The sequence below is a fragment of the Python bivittatus genome, unplaced genomic scaffold (genome assembly GCF_059951505.1).
Source record: "Python bivittatus isolate LINGU-HERP-01145 unplaced genomic scaffold, Pbiv_v1 ctg000340_np1212, whole genome shotgun sequence".
NCBI classification, from domain to species: Eukaryota; Metazoa; Chordata; class Lepidosauria; order Squamata; family Pythonidae; genus Python; species Python bivittatus.
In genome coordinates, this window is record NW_028277056.1 from 15134871 (window position 1) to 15143849 (window position 8979).

An 8979-nucleotide genomic window follows, 5' to 3' on the forward strand; every position below is an offset into this window, starting at 1 on the left:
CAAACATACTTGATTCAACAATACTTTAAAGCCTTGCCACACCTTTGTGTGGAAAGTTTGCATAAGGTCGGAGCATCCTAAATGTCCATAAGATGGAGGAAAAATATTAATGAAAGAGACCAGCTCTTAACTGTCTGTGCCAGGCTAAATTCGATGCCATAAGATGAGGCTAGGAAAAGAATGATTTCTGCTCCTTGTTCAGTACAGCTCTTCATTAAAGGTGTTTCTGCAATTCACAAAGAATTAAAATCACTCCATCCTCAGATCTATTCCAAAGAAATAATGTTTAGAAAGATGTTTGCACATTTATAGTTGTCTTCCTTATTTTCATATTCCATTATTTCATACCTTCTTTGAAAATGCTGAAAGGGTTTTTCTATTTCTTTACTAGGACATTATAATACAGAATTAAAACTTCTATACTGATATAAAGTACAGTTGTATTTCCTTGTTTCGGGGGCACTATGTACTGTAACATTGAAACAAGAAAAAGAAGCATGGAATTTAAACATTCAGATCAAATTTCCTTTTATCTTCCCTTGAATTATTGCAACTGACTGTGTTAAGAGAATTTCTAGCAGCTGTAGGCACTGCAATGTATTGTACCTATGTGTGTGATGTTGCTTTTAAATTTCTCCACAGTTCAAAATAAAGCGCTTTGTCTTTCATGCAGAAAGCTGGGGTTCCCCCCCCCTAATTGTTGTACATCCTGCTATAGTCTTTATGACATGCTCAGATCCTGTGAAATTTTTCCCCCTCCATGAGAGTAAGGAAAAAAGAAAACTAAATTCATTTTTCATTGCATAATGGCAGTACACTCAAATATGATAAAGAATCTACACAAAGCTCTAAAACATTTCAAGTTTGTGGTATGATGTTGTATTGCAATAATATATTGTCCAATGCATAACAAGCAGAGTTTTCATCAAAATTTGTTAATCATTGTTTGCTAGAAGGATATTTCAGAAAAAGCATTCTATAGTACCAATAATAATATCTTCCTATAGTGATAAATTTAATATTTTAAACATATGAACAAGAGAAAGCAAATGCATACCATGCAACAAGATTGGAAACCTAGATTTACAATCTTTTAATATGCCTATTTCATAGTAGCCCTGCACAACCAAACCCAATTCTTAAAGAAATAGAAAGCTTTTTATCCTATATTTTATTCATCACAGCAATACCTTTAACAAGTGGAGAGTTTTGTTTCCTGATGATTTAACTTGTCACTTCCTATTTCTAATCTTCTTTAGGACAGATTCAGGTAGCAGTACTTAACTGGCTTTGGCTGATCATCTCAAAAATACCTAAGTGGGGTTGGAAATGGTTAGCGCTTCAACAGGAGTCCATTCCCTTACTGTTCACAAAAAAGACTACAGAGACAAGTGCACAATCACCAGTAGTTGAGCTTGTCTTGACAGAGTCTATACTTTTTTTTCCCTCACTTATTTCTGGAATGGCACAAGCATCTTGACTAGAGAAATCAAAAAAATTAAGGTAGACAGCTGATGGATTTGCTTTCCAAAAGCAACAACCTGGTTTCTATCACAGTATGACTTCTACTGTCACCATATTTGCCAAGACTGGAGAAATGAGCTGGGTGTGGTCTAGGGCAGAGCTTCTCAAACGTTGTACACCTTTTCACTTGAAACTTTAGGGAGACCAACTATTCACAAAATGATAGCAATGCAGTTGGAAGAATAATTATCACTGATAATAACAAGAAAGATAATTAGACTCATAGAGTTAGAACAGACCATCTAGGCCAGTGTTTCTCAGCCTTGGCCACTTGAAGATGTGTGGCTGGCTGGGGAATTCTGGGACATCTTCAAATGGTAAAGGTTGAGAAACACTGATCTAGCCCATCAAGTCCTCTGTTCAGTGCAGGAAACCAAGTTATAATATCCTAAATGGTATTTGACCATATCCACTGATCGGAAGCCAATTATTTTCTGGGAATTGTTCCACAGATTGGGTTCACTCTGCTCTTATTGTTAGAAAGCATTCTCCTAACATTCAGTTGGAATCTGCCTTCCTGTAATTTGTATCCATTATTCCACATGCTGCCCTCTGGAATGATGGATAAGTGGTTTTGATGTGGGACATCCTTTTTGGGATTTGAAGAACACTATCATAATTCTGCTCAGTCTTCTCAAGACTACACATTCTTAGTTCTTTTTATCTCCATGCATAGGATTCAGTTTCTTCTCTTTGGGGCAAAGAGATGCTGCCTAGGTAACAGTCAGATAAGAGACAGCGTAGTCTGCAACTGGATATTGGGTGGGGCAAGAGGCTCAGAAGGGACCCTCCCTAGTTTCTCGGGCTGTAAAGGAGACGGCAGGAGAATTGTACTTTCAGTCTTACAAGATTCTGTTAATGTAGCTTTACAATAAAGTAGAATTAGCTTATCTGGTCATGTTTCCTGGCTGGTCTGCTTGGTAAGACTGACACTATTCTAGTTCCTCTGAATCCTTCTTAAAGTGTAGTGCTCAGAACTGTACTAGGGATGCAGCCTAAAATTGCAAATGCCTTTCTTGTAGCCACATCACACTACTAATTCATATTCAATTTGCAATCAACTACTAATCCATTATTGTAATTAACAGTATTCATTATAATCCAATACTATGTTGTGTCATAAACGATATCAAACTTTTATTCTCTTTCTTTTCTCTTCAATTAACCATCTTGTTTACATATGTTTTCTCCCTTAATCAGTTGGAAGCAAGTTATGGAGAGCAAGGAGGATCTGAGACCCACCTAGAACTATTGTGAGATCCAGTACCTGGAGCCTGACACACATTTTAGTCAATAGTTTGAGCCATTGGCAAATGTTCTAGTCCCAGGTTCCATTTCTTTATATTCAAATTTTTATGTTCATAAGGTGGCAGAAATACTTTGCATAATATGGCTGTACCAGAAAAAAAAATAGAGATTCAATAAGAGTAGTTTTAAAAGGGGAAGAGGCAGAAACTATTGAAAAATAAAATATTGGTGGAATCATTGATTTCTTGAAGGGAATGCTGAATTTCCCATTGAAATTCATAATGTAAGATCTAATGTAAAAATTATTGATATCTTTGTTTTGGAAGGATCTTGGTTTACTAAAATGATGGGTATCTGTACCTACAATCATAATTACAGTTAGATGTGTATAAACACACTTGGACATTATTGCTTAGAAGCTTTGTTTCACGTTAGACATTTTGGAATGTAGTCAATGTTCATCATCATAACTTATAAATATTTGGTCATTTATGAGAAATTATTCTATAGTCTAAAGAAAACGGGAAGCTTGTTAGTAAACTATTACAGCATTTTACTGGAATGAGAGCTGTAAACAGATGCAATTACCAGTTAGTAGCTGAGGCTACACAAGCATGGAATGTTCAGAATGATCATATCTATCTATCATATCTATCAAGAAATGCCACTGCTGCTTTTTGCTGAGTATTATTGAATAAATTAAATAAATAAATAAAAATTATTAAAAAATTTCATCATAGTATATGTTAGATACATGTGTACTATATATTCAGAAATAGGAAATTGAATATAAAATCATCTTATACTTAATTGAAATTTAAATATTTATTTTCTGTTACTTATAGCTATCCTTTTTAAGTGCAATGATAGAAAGTTATCATGACTTGGAAGGTTGTATACCAATTAATATACAAAAATATAGAAGAAGATGACGATAGTGTTAAACATAGCAAGCTCATTCAGCCTAGGCTATGGAATCTTGTTCCAAGCCCCCTGAATAAAACATTATGATGCTTTTTATTGTGAAAATGTGAAAATATCCCCAATGTGATATTTGGAGCCAGGTTGATTTTTGAAGGCACTATCAGATCTTATACATAGTGAAAGCAAAGTGGGGTATTTAGATTCAGTTTTTACTGAATTTACTTAATTTGTTTGACTGTGACCATGAGTTTCCATTAATTAGCCTGTGTACAAATTACGTGTAGGTTGTATAATGGGCGTATGTATAGTAAACCTTTTTCTAAATCTAACTGTTCGTAGTATTAAGCCTTATAGCATTGCCATATGCAAGAATTTTCTTCGCAAGGGAGCAATATCTAATTGAAGTGAAATCCAAGCACATGAAGCAAAGCTTTTCTTTGAATGTGAAAAAAAAGTCTTTGTATACTTAAGCATTATTATTATCACTATTTTTTAACTTTGCATGACAGTAGCTAGGAAATAAGATGCTCAGTTAACTCCTTTTTTAATTAATAAATTTTCATTTATTAATTAAGCAGAACAGAAAAAAGGAAATGGTTGGAAAAAGGAAAAGGAGAAAGAAGTCAAAACAATATATATATATAGGCTTGATATAGAGATAAAGATATTGATATAGTTTTACATAATGTTTTTAATACAAGATGGCCATATTTCATTGCAATAGTCCATACATAATCTATTTCTATAAGCAAATCATTCTTAAATCACAAGTAACATATGATCTTCAATCCACTGAGTAATTTGGGCCATAAATTTATATTTCTAATGTTGAAAGGTTTGTCTATTAAAAATATGAAGCCCATAGAGAATCCATTTTCATTGTCCAGCCATCAATTTCCATGAGATAGGTATGTACTTCAAAAGAATATGGATGTCTGAAAATACTAAAACCTGTTTCAAAATCAAATTAATATGTGTAATTATTTCTTCTTGAAACATAATAGCTTTAAGATATCACAAAAGCAAGTTTAATGAAGCTTTCTTCTCACTGCATCTCCAACAACATAATAATTTATTCATTCCCTTTCTGTACAAATGCAATGGGTTTCAATGTCCAAAATGTTATTTTTCATTGAATAAACTGTAGTCTAAGGTCAATTAATTTTTTTTGATAAGAAATGTTAAGACAGCTTTCCATTGTTTAAAGAAAATGGGGATCTCAAATTCCTTATTCCATTCAGTGTTTAAAATTTGTATGTCAAATTGATTTATCAAAAACAAATCAATAGTTTCTTATTTAATTGCTTCAGCCTGGGAATGACATATAAAATGACAGATTCCTTGCCACCATAACCTCACTTTGAGTAAATAAAGTAAAAAGAACTTAAATCAACAAGCAAACCGGAAAGGACATGGCATATTAAAATGAGATTTTAAGTTTCTCACCAGGAAAAAAAATCCATTCAATTTAATTCATGTTATTCCAAGTGAACTTTTCTTCTTATGGGAAAAGGAAGAAAATTCAAGATCACATTCATAAATGTAGCAGGTGTGTCGTGTAAATTTGTACCTGCACCTACATACAAACATGTGGAAGTTAAATGTGGAGGTGGAATTAAAAGCAGTGACTTAGAGGTGAACTCTCACCATAAAAAAGTGTTTAGTTGTCATATAAAAGTTTGGCTTTTCCAGTTTCCCTGGTTGCCATGATTAGCTTAGAGCAGTTTGGTGTGGAAAGGAACATGAAAGTCAAGGCTGATGACAACAGAATCTGTGGTGGAAATTGTTCAGGAAAGAGATGGGGAAGATAACTAAGTAGATTAGCAATACCAATAGAGGAGCCACCATCCCAGAATAAGACGGAGAAGGAGCTTCTCCAAGTCCTCCAGAATCTTCTTCAGAGAAGTTCCTTTTGTCAATGTTATCTTCTTCCGAACATTTACATTTCAGGCATTAGTCAGAGGGACAGAGAATTTGGAGGCAGCTGATGACTCAAGTGCTGAATAAGTGCAATACAGCAGAGGATGGGAACAGTCTGGAGTGGGGGGAAGAGCCATTAGCCTGACCATCGGAGGTCTTCTGTGTTCTATTACCAAGCATGGAATATAGAAGCAGAAAGAGCATGGCTGACCAGAAGCTGAAGGTTGTTTCCTTGGTGTTGCTGCATGAAAACAGCAGTGCTAGGAGGCTCCCCACAGGCTAGAGCAGTGTTTCTCAGTCTTGGGAACTTCAAGGTGTGGACTTCAACTCCCAGAATTCCCCAGCCAGCCTGTCCACATCTCTTAAAGTTCTCAAGGTTGAGAAACACTGGGCTAGAGACTGACTAGCATATGATGTGGGATTGCTAGGTGGCAAAATACATCTGGAGGCTTCCTGCAGTATAATGAGAGTGACTGTGGCATCTGGCATCAAGTGGATGGAGTGTGGTGAAGGACCCAGGTAAAGCCATAGATACAGAAGATGAAGAGGACTGGACGGTAGCTTGAGCAGGAATGCTGCTCCTGAATTTATAGGTTTGCAGGTATGAGAAGGGGCACAAAACAAAGATTCAAAAGAACCGTGGGGCAAGTTTATGTTATAGATATTGTAATTTGAGAGGGGGGCGGGTTACAGGGAGCATTGTTTGTTTCAGTATTTGCAAATTGTGTTGTATCATTGGTGAAGTATGATTTGTAATGGGTACTCATAATTTGGGGGTTGTATTAATATTTGGGGTTGCATTAGTATTTGTATTGCTGTTTTTAAATTTATCTTTAGTAATTACTAAAATCAAATTAAAAACAGCCGTTCAAATACTAATACAACCCCAAATATGAATACAATTGGTAATTGGTAAGTTATACAGTGGTACCTCTACTTACGAACACCCCTACTTACGAATTTTTCGAGATACGACCAGCTCCGGCCCCAAAAATTTACCTCTACTTACGAACTCGCCTCGACTTACGAACCGGATCTGCGGCCATTTTCTGCCCGTTCCACGTGGTCCACGGCCATTTTCCGCCTGTTCCACTTGGTCCACGGCCATTTTTCCACCCGTGCCACGTGGTCCGCGGCCATTTTCCGCCCATTCCACGTGGTCCGCGGCCATTTTTCCGCCCCTGACACATGGTCCGTGGCCATTTTTCCGCCCTGCCGCATGGTCAGCAGCCGTTTTTCCGCCCCTGATGCATGGTCCGCGGACGCCGGAACGGATTAACGGTAATTACATTGAACCTTATGGGAAAATTTACTTCAACTTGCGACCAACTCGACTTGCAATCAGAGTCACGGAACGGATTAAGTTCGTAAGTAGAGGTACCACTGTATATTGTAATTAGGAATGTGTGATTTAACTATTTATTGTTTGTTAGATTTATATCCTGCCTTTCCTTCAGGAGTTCAAGGGGGCATATACTGAATTTCCTTTTCCCATTTTTCCCAAGAACAACACTGGGAGGGAGGGAGGGCTGAGTGAGTATGATTGGTGCAAAATTATCCAATGAGCTTCCATGGCTGAGGGCAAAACAAGCATTTTCCCAGTCCATCACTTCAACCATTACATAGTTTGTCATTTGAACTTCCGTTTAAGTTAATTAGTTATTTTTTAATTTGTTAGAGGTATTTGGGTTTTTGTAATTGTTAATTTGTAACTGTTAAAATTGTGGTTTGTATTTTATAATTAGATTTACAAAGTATAAATCAAGATCCCAACACATTTCTACTTCCAAATACTCATTATTAATTACAGATCCTAATACTATTGCCTATATAAAACAAATTATTCTCTTACTAATTATAATTTACAAAATGCCAATTACAAAATACAAACCATAATTGTAACAGCTGCAGCAATCTGAATGACCGGAGAAGAAATCCACCTGAAGAGAGAAGAGAAGCAGTGCAAAGGGAAGTTAAAAGTGATCAAGGGAGCTATAAAGTATTTGAACTGCATGGATCAAACTGAATCTTGTGTGCTACATCACTTTAGAGAAGGAAAGTGGGGGGGGAAAATAGGAGTAGCCAAATAAATCTAGTGCCAAGTCCTACATGGCCATGGAACTAAAGAGATAGATGCAGAGAGAGCAGTATAGCAGATTTGTTGTTGTTGTTCAGTTGTTAAGTCGTGTCCGACTCTTGGTGACCCCATGAACCATATCACCCCAGGCCTTCCTGTCCTTCACTGCCTCCCTGAGTTTGCTCAGTTTCATGGTCATTGCTCCAGTGATGCTCTCTAACCATCTCATCCTCTGCCGTCCTCTTCTCCTTTTGCCTTCAATCTTTCCCAGCACCAGGGTCTTTTCCAAAGAGTCCTTTCTTCACATTAGGTGGCCAAAGTATCTGAGCTTGATCTTCATTATCAATCCTTCCAATGAGCAGTCAGGGTTGATTTCCTTTAAGATTGACTGGTTTGACCTCCTATAAAGAATGGAGGGGTAGAAAAAACTGTCATGCTCTACAGTGTCATGGGTTCTTTTTTAAACCATGCCCAGTTAGATTGACCCAGACTTAATTGTGCTTTGTTAAATAAGCCACAATTGATAGGTTCACACATCTTAATAAGTCATAAATCATGGTTTTTAAATCATAATGGCTAAATTCCTACAACACGCTACATCAAAACCTAACAAACCACATTATAACTTAGCATGTCATGAGAACCCAGGCCCGGTAATATTAGAAGGCTCTTCACCGATTTTGCTTCAGCAAGCTAACACAATTATTCTTTTGGAATTATTGGATATTGTTCAGAATGATAACTTATCCACTCAAATGTAATAAAGATACTGTAGTATCAGATAATTCTATAATGATAGTATGTGTTTCTCAAGTATTTCTGAACTTGAGAAATATATGGTTAGAGAACTAACGCAATGTGTTTGTGTGTGAAGGTATTCATATTCTTCTTTAATTGCACTCTCGCCATAAATTATCTAGGGCAGTGTTTCTCAACCTTTGCACCTTTAAGATATGTGGACTTCAACTCCCAGATTTCCCCAGCCAGCATGGCTGGCTAGGGAATTCTGGGAGTTGAAGTCCACATATCTTAAAGGAGCTGAGGTTGAGAAACACTGATCTAGGGTCTTAGTTTCTTACCTTATAACTCTACTCAGTTCAAGTTTTTCTTCATCAGTTGAGGTACAAGAACAACTACTGAACAGTAAAACAGAACAGAACAGATTCCCAAAACATTGGTGTGGTCCTGAGAGCAGGCTTCTGATTGGAAAGTACAGGCTTTTATTTATAGTGTCACTGTACATATAAAATATAAATCGGATATATGCTGAATTAGATTGTTTTTCC